Genomic DNA, 15,802 nt, shown 5'->3' on the forward strand with positions numbered 1-15,802 from the left:
ACATTAAATCAGTCTGAGGCTGTTGAGTTTCATGGCTGCTCGCTTTCAAGGGGGACCTTTGGAAGAACTTGTAACCTTCTGTTGAGCTGTGAACAGTACGGGCAGTGTGAGTGGTCAGGAGGGAATGAAACACATTCAGTCAATATGTTGAGGTGGCATTTGCAATAGTGAGAGAGGGGAGAGTGCAGAATCTCTGCAAGTTTTGAGAGATTCACTTTTTAGTCAACATTAGAACTTGAAGAAAACTCATACATATTCAAGGAGAATAATAGCTACAGACAGGGTTGCCCTGTAACTTTGGGGACAGCATGACATTAACCTAAAATTTGGGCCTGAGCAGCTCAGTTCCACAGGATGTGTCAGCAGCTCTTTATGGTGTGGGGGCAAGGTGGGGTTCAGTTAATGCATGTCTTCCTGAGGGTCTATAGTAGAAGGGTTAATGAGCCTTGAGTTTACTGCATCTTCTGGGAAAAGGAGGTAGAAAGTGAATAGCAGCTCCAGAACATTCTCTCCGAAGCAATATTTGCCTATCCATATAGTCTGTGATCTACAATCTTATTTCCATATGTGCTTTTATGTCTGTCATCTTAAAGCTCTTTTTTTTTTGCTACCCTTTGAAATAAACTGGACCTTTTTTTTTTTTCTTCAGCCAGTTTATTAACTATAATTACCCTTTCTTGGCTTCACTCTCTTTCTGTCCATATTTTTATAGTAGGGAGCTTCACCATTCCTGACTTTCCATCTCAATCCTTGAAGAAGCTTTCATAATTTCACAGGGATTTCCTTTATTTTTTTATTATTTGTCCTAAAAGTAGCCAGACTTCAGAGAGGGTAAACATCAAGCTTGCCATAGACAATGCTGGTGCTGTAACTGTAACAGCAGAAAACCACAAAGCCACCTCTGCTGCATAGCAGCTGATCACGGGCCAAACATAAAAACTTTTCTTTTTTTTTTTTGTTTTTCTTTTTTCCCACCAGTATAATTTTAGAAAGCTGTTTTAAAGGCTTCCTCAGAGACCGTTGAAATGACAAGCCTCCTCTGTCTTTTCTCCTGTACTGCAGTATCATACGACTTTCCTGGTTTTATAACTCCTGCAGAAATACTAATAGTTTTCTACACCATTACTGTGTAGAAAACATAGGCACTTAGAGAGTGATAATGCCTATGACCCTTAACCTGCTCTTTGCTATGTACTCCCTGTTTGTACTTCTGGTATTATCCCATAGTAAATTTAAAACTATTGCTAAAAGCTTTACTTGTTTGGGAAAAAAAATCAAGTGTTGGCCTGAAATAAAGTATGTCTGTCTAAAATTTATGTTTGCATCGGCAAAGCCAATATGGTTTAGTGGTGGACTTGGTAGTGTTAGATTAATGGTTGGACTCGATGATCTTAAAGGTCCTTTCCAACCAAAATGATTCTGTGTTCTCTCAAAATTTTCCTTGCTGGTTGGAACCTCTGTGCTAATTCAATCAAAGAAATAGCAATCTGATTCAGTGGGTGCTGCTGCTGAGGCTAGGTTCCCATGCTGCTGTGCCAATGTTTTTCTCTCATTGAACTCATCACTCCATAGAGGTATCCCTGTTTAAGAGCATTGTCATTTTTGTTATTGCTGTAATCTATCTGGGACTTCAGTTCCTTGTGATAGCAATTTGCTTTTACATCTCTATCCCTTCTCTTTTACCACAGTCTTGATGATTAAAAGAACAGTTGTATTTCTCTGCATGGCTGTCTATTGCAGAGCTGGTTTTGCCATAGCACATATTTTGGTGAGTAAATGTTCTTTTCCATATTCCCCAGCACAATTATTATTATCAGTCCTTAGTCTGGATGGGTCTGGATCACTCTGTCTCTCTCCATCCTAGTGTTCTGGGTCTCCCAAAGAGCTGTGCCAAACCCATTATGACTTTGAAACTGTGCTTACAGGGCCACTTTGTGTTTCTGTCATCCTGTCCTGTTTGGCCAGCCCCTGCAGGAGGATGTCAGGGATCAGCAGCCTGGCTGATTCTAATGGAATATTCAACTTCTCTTTTGTATGCTCCTTCTCGAAAAAAAACACAAACAACCCTTCAGCACCTCATTCAGTTCTTGCTTTTAGTCCATCAGAGTAGCTGTCTTGTTTGCATTGGGCCCAGCCTGCCCCTGGTATTCAAACTTTCTTTGTTACTTTGATGGATGTGCTAGTACTTGGCAGTTTGTCTTTTGATCACTCCTTAGCTTCACCAGAATGGTGGGCCTTCTCCAGTGATCCCGTTCTAATTTGACCATCACCCATGGGAACATAAGGGACAGGAGTCTCAAGACTATCATTAGGGGGAGAGGATACAGGGCCCACTGTCCTCTTTTCTTGCACTTATCCTGTCCTACAAGCAATACAGCAAAATGCTTGTTGGGGCATTATCCCAGCAATTCAGATCCTCCCCATGCTTCTGAGGCAGTTGCTACATATCTGGTCTTGCTGAGTATCTTCTGCTGTGTTATTTCTTAGCATTACCTTAGGGGTTTTGCTATTCTGCCACTCTACCACCACACTTTCACCACTTAACCTGAGAAAGGGTATTGAGGGAGTTATACTGTCAAAGGTAACAGTTCATATAGCTTCTAAATTAGTCCTGTCCCTAGATTTTTTTCCTTAAGTTACTATTATTTACTTTCATCCATACAACTGCTGTGTCTCTTAACCAAGTTTTTGGTTTATTCCATACTGGCTTCTTCAATTAAAAACCCTAAAGTTGGAGACCCTTAGCCCTGGGGACAGGCCATCCACGACAGTTGTTTTAAATGTGACCTAGTCATAACTTGGGGCTTGTCTGCCTTGATGTTCAGAAGATCACAGACAGAGCCTAACAACTTTTTCAACCCACATATACCTCTGTGCTCTTACTTGGCTTATGCTCATCCAGGAAATACAATTATTCAGTTTACAATCTTCCATTTAAAGCTTGTACGGTGCAACACATCCACTCAGCCTGCTAGCACTTCCCTCATTAATTCCCAGATCCACCTTAAACTTATTTATCTGATTTTTTTTTTTTTCTTTCCTAAACCAGTTTTGCCTGACCCACAAGTTTGCAGTCCTTCAGAGATCAATAATTGCCTACTGTGATTTATGTTTACAGCCTGGGCCCCTAGTACTGTCTTTCCTTCTTCTCTCATTGTGCTCCCTCTCATTGAACATCCTAGGAGATTTACTTAGTCACCTTACACCATTCGTATTTATAGGGTGAAGAAACTTGCCTTCTATTTCACACCACATGGTGTACAGATTCCATTAGAGTGACTGTGTATTCTACAGTCGTGGTTGCCAAACTCTCAGCTGAGAAGACACCTCAGACTTTCTTGTGAGCTCCCAGCATTGCAACATACAGCAGGTCCATAAACTTTACTGTTTAATATGGTTTTGTAGGCTTCCTTAGACTACACTCTACAGCTTCAGGTTTTCCAAAAACCGTGGGAAACCAAATTGATAAAAATTTGCCCTCTATAGGAATATAGATTATGGATTGTAAAACAGCTCCCAAGGTCACCTGAAAATTGACAGGCCATAGCTCTGCTTTCGTCGTGAAGGGTTCAAGCAGCTCTTAGCTCTCCTTTATCACCATGTGATATATCACACTGTTATGGCCATATGTTTTTATTGTCTCCACCACCCGCAGTGTGCCTAACTTTGTGTTGTCAGACAGAGTTAGGTTCAGAGATGCTATTCAAGGTAGTGAGATTTTTTACATGCCAGAAAATTGGAATCTAATAAATTGGTGTTATTTACATGAGAAAGCACGAGTGATGAGAGGTGGCAGGAAAAGTAGCTAACAGGGAAATACATACAAAATAATTCAAGACTACAACAAGACACAGAAAGATGACTTTACAAATGTCCTTTTTATCACCCACTCCAGTTAAGCTGTATTGGCTCTTCAGTGTTTTGGAAGACTGAGCTGCATCCTCATCATCCACGTCAGCCAGTGAGGAAACAATGGGATTTTAAGTGCTGAATCTTCATTGCTGATAATAAGGGAAGTAGAATAAAGAGCATGGGTGATTTTCAGATTCCAGATCTGTGGTTGTTGATAGTTATACAAGTCATATTCTAATTTATAATTGCCTTTTTATGTGTGAAATCCTGTTTTATCTTTCTTCCCTTTTATTACATGAAGGTTGTCATTCTTCTTTATACCTTTAGGATCTTGCATCATCTTGTCACTTCTTTATATTTCATCTCCTCGATTGCTAAGTTTTGCCTTTTCTATTCATATTGCAGAGCCAGTTGGAAAGTGCTACCTCTCCTGCCCTAGGAATGCTTTTCTGAGCTTATCTATCAGCCTACAGATCTCTTTTCATTCAAGAACTTCTCTAAAGGTTATTTCCATTCTTACAGAAAGTCAACCAACTACTAGTAAGTAGGAGACACTAAACACTCACTCCACATAACAAAAAGATTTGAATAAGCAAAAAATTGTTTTAGTCATTTCCCACCCCAGCATATACGTCCCCCTTTTCTTATTGTCTTGCCTTTTAACACTTTAGAGGAGTAGTCAAGATTAATTGTTTCCAGAGATTTCTTTCTTTCAAAGAAATTTTCCACAGGTTATTGGAAAACTAAAAATTCTAGTGATTCCTAATACTGGGAATGTCATAATATTGAAAATGAAAGTAGGAAAAAACCTGAAGTCAAACAAAAATAATCTCATTTTTGTATCACTACAGTCACACTTTAATAGCTCATTTCACACGCAGCACCTACTTTTGAGAGTCCTCATATCTCCTCCGTTATCTCAGCTTTTCACTATAGCTCTTCAAGTCTAGATTCATGTTTGAACGTGAATAGTGATTGTATACAGCATTCTAGGTGAGCTATGTCTTATGCAATGCTTCGTGCTCTGTATGGACAGATTTACTGTACGATAACCTTTTCCACTTTGGTGGTTTATGTTTATCCTGAGGAATCACAGAATCACAGAATCAATCTGGTTGGAAGAGACCTCAGGGATCATCGAGTCCAGCCGTTGCCCTTACACCACCCTGTCAAATAGACCATGGCACTAAGTGCCATGTCCAGTCTTTTCTTAAACACATCCAGAGATGGTGACTCCACCACCTCCCTGGGCAGCCCATTCCAATATCTAATAACCCTTTCTGAAAAGAAATTCTTCCTGATGTCCAACCTGAACCTCCCCTGGTGAAGCCTGAGGCTGTGCCCTCTTGTCCTATCGCTAGTTGCCCGGGAGAATAGGCCAACTCCCACTTCACTACAACCTCCCTTCAGGTAGTTGTAGACTGCAATAAGGTCACCTCTGAGCCTCCTCTTCTCCAGGCTAAACAACCCCAGCTCCCTCAGCCGTTCCTCATAGGTCAGACCCTCCAGACCCTTCACCAGCTTGGTCGCCCTCCTCTGGCCTCGCTCCAGCACCTCAACATCTTTCTTGAAGTGTGGGGCCCAGAACTGAACACAGTACTCAAGATGCGGCCTCACCAGTGCCGAGTACAGAGGGACGATCACTTCCCTAGACCGGCTGGCTACACTATTCCTAATAGAGACCAGGATGCCATTGGCCTTCTTGGGCACCTGGGCACACTGCTGGCTCATGTTTAGCCGGCTGTCGATCAGCACACCCAGGTCTCTTTCCACTGGGCTGCTTTCTAACCACTCTTCCCCCAGCCTGTAGAGCTGCATGGGGTTGTTGTGGCCGAAGTGTAAGACCCGGCACTTGTTCTTGTTGAACCTCATGCCGTTGGTCTCGGCCCATCTATCTAACCTGTCCAAATCCCTCTGTAGGGCCTTCCTACCCTCCAGCAGACCGACACTCCCACCCAGCTTGGTGTCATCTGCAAATTTGCTGAGGGTGCACTCAATCCCTACGTCTAGATCACCTATAAAGATATTGAACAGCACTGGCCCCAGAACTGAGCCCTGGGGAACACCTCTAGTGACCGGCCACCAGTTGGACTTTGCCCCATTCACCACCACTCTCTGGGCTTGGCCATCCAGCCAGTTTTTAACCCATTTAAGAGTCCACCCATCCAATCCCCGGGCAGCCAGTTTGTCCAGGAGGATGCTGTGGGAGACAGTGTCGAATGCCTTACTGAAGTCTAGATAGACCACATCCACAGCCCTGCCCTCATCTACTAAGTGGGTCACTTTGTCATAGAAGGAGACCAGGTTGGTCAAGCAGGACCTGCCTTTCATGAATCCATGTTGGCTGGCCCCGATGCCCCGATTGTCCTGCATGTGCTGTGTAATGGCACTCAGGATGATCTGTTCCATCACCTTGCCTGGCACCGAGGTCAGGCTGACAGGCCTATAGTTCCCTGGATCGTCCTTCCGACCCTTCTTGTAGATGGGCGTTACGTTTGCTAATTTCCAGTCAGCTGGAACTTCTCCAGTTAACCAGGACTGCCGGTAGATAATCGAGAGTGGTTTGGCAAGTTCATTTGCCAGTTCCTTCATTACTCTGGGGTGAATCCCATCCGGGCCCATAGCCTTGTGGGTGTCCAGCTGGCACAGCAGGTCACTAACCGTCTCCTCCTGGATCATGGGAGTTTCACACAGCCCCCCGTCCCTAACTTCAGGCTCTGGGGGCCGAGTCTCTTCAGGCCCTCTGGGGGCCGAGGAATAACCAGAGCTTCACCTCCTTCATTATCTTCCAGTAGATGACTTCTCAGCTTTCAGACAAAATTGCCATTCGTTGATTGGGACCCAGAGATCCATTCTGTACCATTCAATGATCATCCTATTTTGGTTACTCAGAGTCACCTAGTTGTTCATCTATACCTTGGTATCTCCCACACTGCTAATAGAAGCTCATTTTGTGTTCACGTCTGTATTTATTCACTCTAACCTCCTTTCAATTGTCTTCCTTCAACAGTATTCACTGTCACTCACTCCTTTGCCACCATGCAATTTTTACACCTCACCTATGATACAACTTTTATGCCACTAGTTGGAAAGGCATGAGCTTATGAAGATCTCTACTTCCAAATTCAGCAGCTGTCAAAGGCTTAACGTAACTGCAGAAAAGAATGAATGGCTGGAGACAAGTGCAGTCCAGAACATGTGAGGCAAAGAGCCGGACAGTTCTTACACAGAGCCTGAACCACTGCTGTAATGTGCATAGGCTCATCAGCAAGAGTGAATCATCCTAAACCAAAGAAGGCCACCTTACATAGTAAAATCATGGAAGTGTTCAAAGGTAACATCGTTCCATGAACCGAAGATTACAGTGAACAGCTGGACACCCCAACAGGTAATTTATTAGATGAGTGAATGGTCTGGAGCAGCTATGGAGGAATGTAGGCCTGCTGTACTTTACAATATGAGATGAAATGACTGCTAGTCACTGCTTCGTAGTAAGATGTGCAAAAGAGCCATGAACCCACCTCCTAAAGCAGTTCTGATACTGGATGAAGCTCAGGGAGGTTGGGAAGTTGTAATATATGAAGTCAAGATTACTAGATAGCATTAAGTGTGACACTGTTGATACCCCTTGATTTTTTTCCCTCCTATTTGGAATTTTTAATACCTTTTTTTTTAAAGGGGCCTCCTGAGGTCCCTTTCAACTTGAATTATTCTGTGATTCTATGAGGCTCTCATACATTTATCTTTGAACCTCTCAGAGATAATTCTTGGATTTGTTGTTCTAGTCCGTGGCTACTTTCCCTGTGATGAAAATTTTTCAAGTACAAAAACACACCCATGATTAGTCCATTGCAGAATCAGGACAGCAATGAGCATAAAAGCCCAAACATTTAACATGATAGTTGCATGATGTTCCATATTTCTGCTATGTTTTTCAGATGTCAAAATCTGTATCCTATAGCCAGCAACAAACTCAAAATCTACAAAAAAAAAAGAGACTCTTTTATTCTTGACCATTTCATTATCTTGACAAAAAAAAAAAATTGTTTCATTAGAATTTTGCTTTCAATCTAGGAGAGCTGTGTGTGGTGCTTTCTTCCTTAGCACACCAGAACCAATGCAGCTTAATTAGAAAAGGAAGATCTTCTGCCCAGTAAGTATTCTGTCACTTCAAAAACATGGGAGGAACAACTCTGCTAAGTAGGAAAGTGACATTAGATATCTTCTTGTCTGACCTTGGTTACATGTTAAGCATGCTGGACATGAGAAATATGTGTTTTAGCTGGCTCATGTCTCATTTTGATAACAGAACTAGATTTCATTTTAAAGGGAAAGACAGTCTGAGCATTTGCTTGCTGCCTGTCTTGTATTTTCACCACGGTAACAGTGAAAAAAAGGGAACAGTGAAGAGGTACATATGCTTGATACTGCAGAAATGACTGAGGTGTGCAGTGCTTCATTTGAGACAACGCAAAAAGGGCAATGTCAACGACCACCAGGTACTTAAATTAATTTTAATGACGGTATAGAGGTGCAGAGCAAGATAGAGCAGGGAGGCATTAAAGACATTTGGGTAAGTTAGATGGATTCAATTTCTTCATATCTACTGAAATTCATTCTGAAGTAATTAAAGAACTTAACCATTAAAAGTTACCTGCAAAAATTTCTGCAGTAGACTGCAGAGAGCAAAATTTAAGATCAACAAGATTAGATTCAATAGAGGCAATCGTGGAGAATGACCATTAGGAAGAGGAAATCAAATGTACAAATATAAACATGGCAACTCAGGTGAAGAGCTGCAGAAAAAGGATTTAGGGGTGCAATAAATCAGAAACAAACCCAACAAGTTAACAAATCAGAAATTGAATCACAGTACAATGTTTTTTTCCAGAAATGCAAGTTGTGTTCTGTGATGAATTAGCAGAAGCAGAAATGAAAACAGATATTTTTTCAATCTACTAAGCACTTAGCTAAGCTAAGCCTTACTGAAATACTGTGTACAGTCTGAACACCATATTTAAGCAAAATGTAGACAAGTTCTGATTGCTGTCAGAGCTCTCTCCAAGAGTAATTAAAGGATTAGACAACATGACCTAAGAGGAAGGTCTAAACAAATTGAGTATGTTTAGTGACAAAAGAAAACATGAGAGAAAGTACAAAGACAGCATTCTGGTTGTAACAAGTTGCTATACAATAGACAATGAGCAATTGTTCTCCACATTCACTATGATTGGAAAAGACAGGAAGAAGAAATCTGATTAATTACAATAAAGAAAATTGAATTCATATTTTAAGAAAAGTTTTTAACTGGGGGTTGGAGACAACTTTCTGTGTGGAGACAATGAAAAATCTAGATTAAGAAAGGCAAATCAAGCTCAGAGAGAAGGCTTAAGGTTTGCTACCAGAGAGCTAGGTCCTAAGAACAAGGTGGATTTGTACTCTAAAGCAGAATTTGTGGAGGCTCTTGAGTATAAATTAAAGAAGGTCCCACCCTAGATGCTTTCTTAGTTCTATAGGATGTGGATATAACTTTACTCTCAATAAGTGTGCCTTCAATAATTAGTTTCAATAAGTTGCCCCCCGGTAGTTACTCCACATGCCTATGAATGCCAGTAGGGAAGAAATATTACTATCAAGGAGGTTTATGTAACAAAAGATGCCTGGGTTTATTGAGGAAAGGAGGGATCTAGGAGCAAAGAAGGAAGGCGACAGGCACTCTGTCTACCAAAGTTAGCTGGTTTTGGTAATAACAGAACAGCAGGTGTTGGAAAAGATAATTAAGGCGTGAAGTTTACAGTATTGTGAAATATTCTAAAAGGATGGATAATGGCCTCTGATGCTCGGTGGGGAGCAGCTCCATGCCTGAAGAGTCTTCAGAAATGTGAAATGTGACATACAAGTAAATCTAACAGATAAAATACCAATTAGCTCAAGCTCTGATTTACATGAGGAAGGCTGACATCCCCATGAGTCAAGTACGTGAATCTTATGTGCAGAAAGGATTTAGTTATTGTTTGAAGAATTGTCGGGGTTTATGGAATCTTGCCTCTGATGCGTTCAAAGGAAAATTTCCTCCAGAATTAAAGCTGGTCTGTGTGTCTATAGGTGTGCATATCCATATGAGTGTGTTTTATTTGATGAGTAGACTGCATTAAGAACTATTGTAAAGAGCAGGGAATCGAGTGTATAATTTCACATCTCTACATTTTCCAAAAAAAAAATCAAACACCCAAACTACTCATTTAATGAAAAGTACATTGTAGTATATCTTCATGCACTGCAGAACTCAGTCCCTCCATCAACCAACTAATTTTGTCAGTGAATTCATGAAATAATTTATGCTGCTAAAGGAAATAATGTGTTTAAAACAAAGTGGGGTTTTTCCCCCTTTTTGCTCTTCTAATGGATGTATCAACACCTTTGTCCAGAGGGCAATAGTTCATGGATAATTTCTCGATTAATAGGGCAACAAAAGCTAAGAAGGGGCGTTTATTATACTGTGAAGATGAGGCCTTGTGATCTCAGTGAAAGTTTACAACAGGCCAGTGTGTTTGTACGTCCCGAAGTCTATCTACAAATGTCAACATGCTTGAGTGCCCGTGCATCCAGAATGGATGACCAGTAAATCTGAGGTCAGTGTGAGTAATCTTTTCCCTGAAGGATAAGTTTATGAATTCATAGTTGTCACAGTTTAAAGCTGGGCTGGCTATTAACCAGGTGGCAGATGCTCTCTGTTAACCCTCTCCCCCCCCCAAGGGAAAGGGAAAGGGAAAAGGGAGAGAGACTTATGGGTTGGAAAGTTAAAACAGTTTTAATAAACTATAATAATGAAAAAGAGTATAATAACAATAATAATAGAAATAATCAAATATATACAAACATATACAAAACCAAGATTGAGAGCTTGGAAATCCTCCTCAGGCAGAGTTGCTCCCCCCAGCATGGGCAGAGGGGAAAATGCAGTAGCTCCCCTGCCATCACACCTGCAGGCTTTTAACTGGAGAATTGGCAAAGCTGGTACCAATCAGTGGGAGACAGGAGGGCCCCTCCCTCCTGGGCCCCACCTCCAGGAGGCAGTGGGTTAGTGATAAATAGGAAAGTGAGAATGACGTGTGTGGGATGGAATACCTCGTTGGTCAATCTTGGGTCACCTGCCCTGTCTGCTCCCCCCTGCAGCTGCGACCCCGCTTCGGCTCTTCACTCATAAGCAGTGAGGAATTTAGCAGTGACCCTGGTTTCTCTAAGACTAATTGGCCTGGTTTGGGCCAAACCAGGACAATAGTTAAGCTGAGGAGCAGAATGATTCTTCAGTTTCATTACATTCTTTTTTTATTTTCCATCTGCTTTAACCTAAGTACAGGTAACTGGTGGCAGGCTGTACATAAGCATAGAGACCAAGCCAGAAGGTATTTGTGTTAATTCAGCACTCTTGCTCATGCTAATTCTTTGATGCCTTGAGTGGCTCTTCTTCCAGACTATCTGCAAGGTGATATGGAGTATTTATGAATATTTGCAGAAGGTGTCTTACTCGTTGTAATTATGATGATGCTAAACAGCTGACAGAAGTAGATTAGTTTGCTGTATCATCATGTGCTGATGACAGCCACTCCACTACTATTCCAAAGGACACTGTACAATTTCTTTGCTGCCCTATTGTCTTGCAAAGGCTATCAATATTACACAGGATCTGTTGAGCACTGACAGTGTTTAGTGTTGTTTAAGACATGAAACGTAGTTCCTCCTGTTAGAAATTAAAATTCTAAAGGAATAGGGTATGCGCTGTGCAACCTCAATGTGGAACTCCAAAATAAAAAAGATCACAATTCTTAATTATGCGTTTCTAATAGCTTTTACTGACCCTTTTCTTGAGGGCCGTATGCATAAATATAATGAAACCAGGATAAAGCTTAAGAGAACTGTGTAATTCCATTTGTCTACATTTTTATAAGTTCATTCTTTAGCATAGCAGGTAACTGTCTGCTGCACTGAAAACAATGTGTCAGAGAAACTTAGGGCTGATTCATCTGACTGATATTTTCAACTACTCTTGAACTACTTGTTCATAATCCGATTAACTGTGAACTAGTGAAGCAGGCGTTTCTTTGGTGAAATTCCTTTTTTTTTTTCTGAAACAGATATTTAACATAACTCAAGTGAACCACATCTCAAGAGTGCTTTCACCATAGACTTCTACAGTTGAGTTGAATTAGATTCTTAATGGCTTCCTCGTGATGCCCGACTGCTTGCTCCAGCTGGATGCAAGAAGAGGTATCCTGGCCACAGCACAGACCTTCACAGCAGCAGCGAAGTGGGAAAACTGGAAAGTCGGCTGGCTTTTTAATAATAATTACATACCAGATCTTGCTAAAATGAATGATATGCATTTAACTGCTTTTAAACTGTGTTATGCAGGTACTAGATATGAAACCCAGAATAGCCAGTCTCTGATAGAGCAGAAATATAGGGTGAAGAATATTTTGCCTAGATTGACATGTACACTTGAAAATTCAGTTTCTCTCTTTAAGGAAAGCCTAGTTCTAAAGTTAGGCAAGATGAGTCTGGCTCAGAGAGTACTAAGAGATTATTGTAAACTTGTAAGAGCTGTGTGACTGCAGAGATTAAATTCAAGTTAGATAAGGCAGGCATGAAGTAGAAGAGGTGAGAAAGGCAGCATTTGGCCAGGCTGAGAGGGGAAGCACACGTCCACTGAGTGGGGTAAAAAAAAAATGCATGTACCTTTGCTCAGGCCAGTGCTCTAGCTGCAGCCCTTCTCCGATGTGAGGACAAAATAGCCACCACCAAGGAGGCTTTTTCTTGCTTCTTTCTTAATGCAGTTTCTTTCTGGAAACATATTGTGCCAGACATATCTTGCCTCAGTATAAACAGGACTCTTTTTTCACATAATACAGCATGTGAAAAATGTCACTGTCCACATAGGTTTTTTCTGTAAAATAAAACAGCAACACAGCTCTGCATAGTTCAGCTCTTTCACGTTTTAAAGACCACAGCCACTGTCTCAACCTTAGAGTATCTTAGGCAGGCTGATGGCATGTACTCTGGCATTCAGGCGTGCTCACACAGGGGCTGTTCGTACTTCTCAAGTCTCGCCAGGGGTTATTTAGGGTTTTTGCTGGCGTACCTTGAAGAGTTAGAAAAGAAGTTTTAAAAAAGGTTGTGGCCAGTGCCCAAACATTGATCAATGCATATGCAGGGGCTCTACTGTTGTGTAGCACTGGACCAGGCTGCCCAGGGAGGTTGTGGAGTCTCCTTCTCTGGAGATATTCAAAACCCTCCTGGACACGACCCTGTGCAAAGTGCTCTGGGTGAACCTGCTTTGGCAGGGGGTTGGACTAGATGATCTCCAGAGGTCCCTTCCAACCCCAACCATTCTGTGATTCTGTGATAATAATAATGATAATGAGACAGTGTGCCACTTCAAAGGGAGAGAATTTCCTGTGAAAACCTGTGCTGTGCATATCTATCTGCCTAAATCAGCTTTATAGCTAGGAACACATGTAAACCTCGTGGCATGGGAAGCTTGAGTCATGTTTTCCTGTGACTCTGTAGGAACACAGAACTGGGGTCATCAAATCAAATCCCATCCGCTGTAACTGAGGGCAATCATGTAACTTCTGTTAAGCACAAAAGATCCCACAGCACCCGGTTTGTCCACAGAATTCCTCTCTCACGGTGCAAAAATCCTTTAGTAGACAAAAAGCCCAGAAAAATGCAGTATGTCCAGGATGATTCATCAGAGCAAGAACTATTTGTTAATATATACCTGGCACAAACCAGTAAGCATTTTAACCATGATCCATGTGATTTTTGGCAGTTAGAGCTCCAGTAACATTTACTCCTTGAAATGATGATAAGATCTCTCACACAGCATAACTGGGTTTATCACAAATATGACTGAAGTCCATCCTGTCAAATTATAGTTACAATTCAAGCTATATGGAAGCTGAAAAGTTATTTTCTTTGATGATGTGCTAATTAACTAAGGTGACAGATATATATCACAGTGAAGAGGGCATCTGACTGGTAGTTTATTCTTGACAAACAGAAATGTTTCTCACTCTCTTTTTTCTTTTTTGTACTCCTTTTCATAGCTTTTAGTAGAAGTGAGTTTTATATCTAAACAATGCAGTTTGCAGCAGATAGTGAATAAAAGTTCATATAATATCTTCACCATGGTCTAATGACTCATTTAGGTGTTAATGATGAGTGAGACATTACTCAACTCAAGATCACTAGGTCACAGGGTTCATGTATTTCACACTTCCTCAGACTGTCAGCGAGTGTGACCATGTACCGCAGTCACCACTGCTCATTATATTGAGTGTCACTGCTCCTCATTATACGATATAATGAGCATGAGTGTAATCTCATTGTCTCTCCTACACACCTGCTAGTTTTGCTTTCTCTTGCTTTAAGCATCATTGACTGTTTTAGGTCATTCTACAGTTTTCTGAAGTTGGCTGATCTCATCTACGGTATCTGAGCACACCAAGCTTGGTAAAGTACACACCAGAGATAAGACAAAACTGTGAAGGATTCAGTTTGAAATTAAGTTCTTTAAATCAGGTGTCTTCATGTAGATGTCTATATGTGAGCTATGATTCTAGGCTTCAATGATAGTTTGGAGAGAACCAGGGCTCCTTTCAATTGCCTGCACTTCAGTACATGGTGATATTTGAGATCCATGAGGCTGCCTAAAACATCTGCTCAGGGCTGGCAGATGTGACAATGGTCATACAGCAAAGCTGTGCCCCTTTGGAGTAGCACCTCCAAAGAGGAACCCTGTACCACGTCAAATGACGCGAGACACATCTTCTTAGGCAGATGAATTGAACCCCTTTTCATTATAGTTAAGGCAGCCTGGATAGAGCAATTCATTTCATCCTAAAGCAGGCATCTAGTGGCTAGTCATTCAGTAGGCACTGTTGATGGCCTTGACTAGGACTTCAGTTCTGTTGTTGTAAGACAACTCACCTCCTTTGAGTATCCAAGGTATCCTGGCTTGGTACCAGCTACCAGTCCAGAATGAAACAGCTTCTCCACAGGTTCTGTGTTACATTAGCTAATCCCACACAGGTCCCTTAAATACCACAGGGAATCTGCAACAGCGCTAGACCTTTATATTTATACAAACAACTTTAGCCATGGGAGCCCAAAGACTGTAAAGGGAGCTTACTTTGTATGCAGACATGCACAGAAGTGTCTAAGATTGGAAGTCAGCCTGTGATTTCACTCAACTAACTGTGGTGGGCTGACCCTGGCTGGATGCCAGGTGCCCACCAAGCCACTCTGTCACTCCTGTCCTCAGCTGGACAGGGGAGAGAAAGTATAACAAAAGGCTTGTGGGTCAAGATAAGGGCAGAGAGATCACTCAGCAATTACTGTAACAGGCAAAACAGACTCAACTTGGGGAAATTACCTTAATTTATTACCAAACAATTCAGAGCAGGGAAATGAGAAATAAAACCAAATCTTAAAACACCTTCCCCCCACTCCTCCCTTCTTACCAGGCTTAACTTCACTTACAATTTCTCTACCTCCTCCTCCCGAGCCAGTGGGAGTTCATCACACGTCTCTGCTGCTCCTTCCTCCTCACGGGGAGGAGTCCTCACACTCTTCCCCTGCTCCAGCATGGGGGCCCTCCCACGGGCGACAGTCCTTCATGAACTTCTCCAACGTGAGTCCTTCCCACGGGCTGCAGTTCTTCACAAACTGCTCCAGAGTGGGTCCCTTCCACGGGGTGCAGTCCTTCAGGAACAGACTGCTCCAGCATGGGTCCCCCCCAGGGTCAAAAGTCCTGCCAGCAAACCTGCTCCAGCGTGGGCTTCTCTCTCCACAAGGCCACAGGTCCTGCCAAGAGCCTGCTCCAGCATGGGCCCTCCATGGGGTCACAGCCTCGTTTGGGCATCCACCTGCTCCAATGTGGAGTCCT

The sequence above is a fragment of the Nyctibius grandis genome, chromosome 2, assembly GCF_013368605.1.
Source record: "Nyctibius grandis isolate bNycGra1 chromosome 2, bNycGra1.pri, whole genome shotgun sequence".
Lineage (NCBI taxonomy): Eukaryota > Metazoa > Chordata > Aves > Nyctibiiformes > Nyctibiidae > Nyctibius > Nyctibius grandis.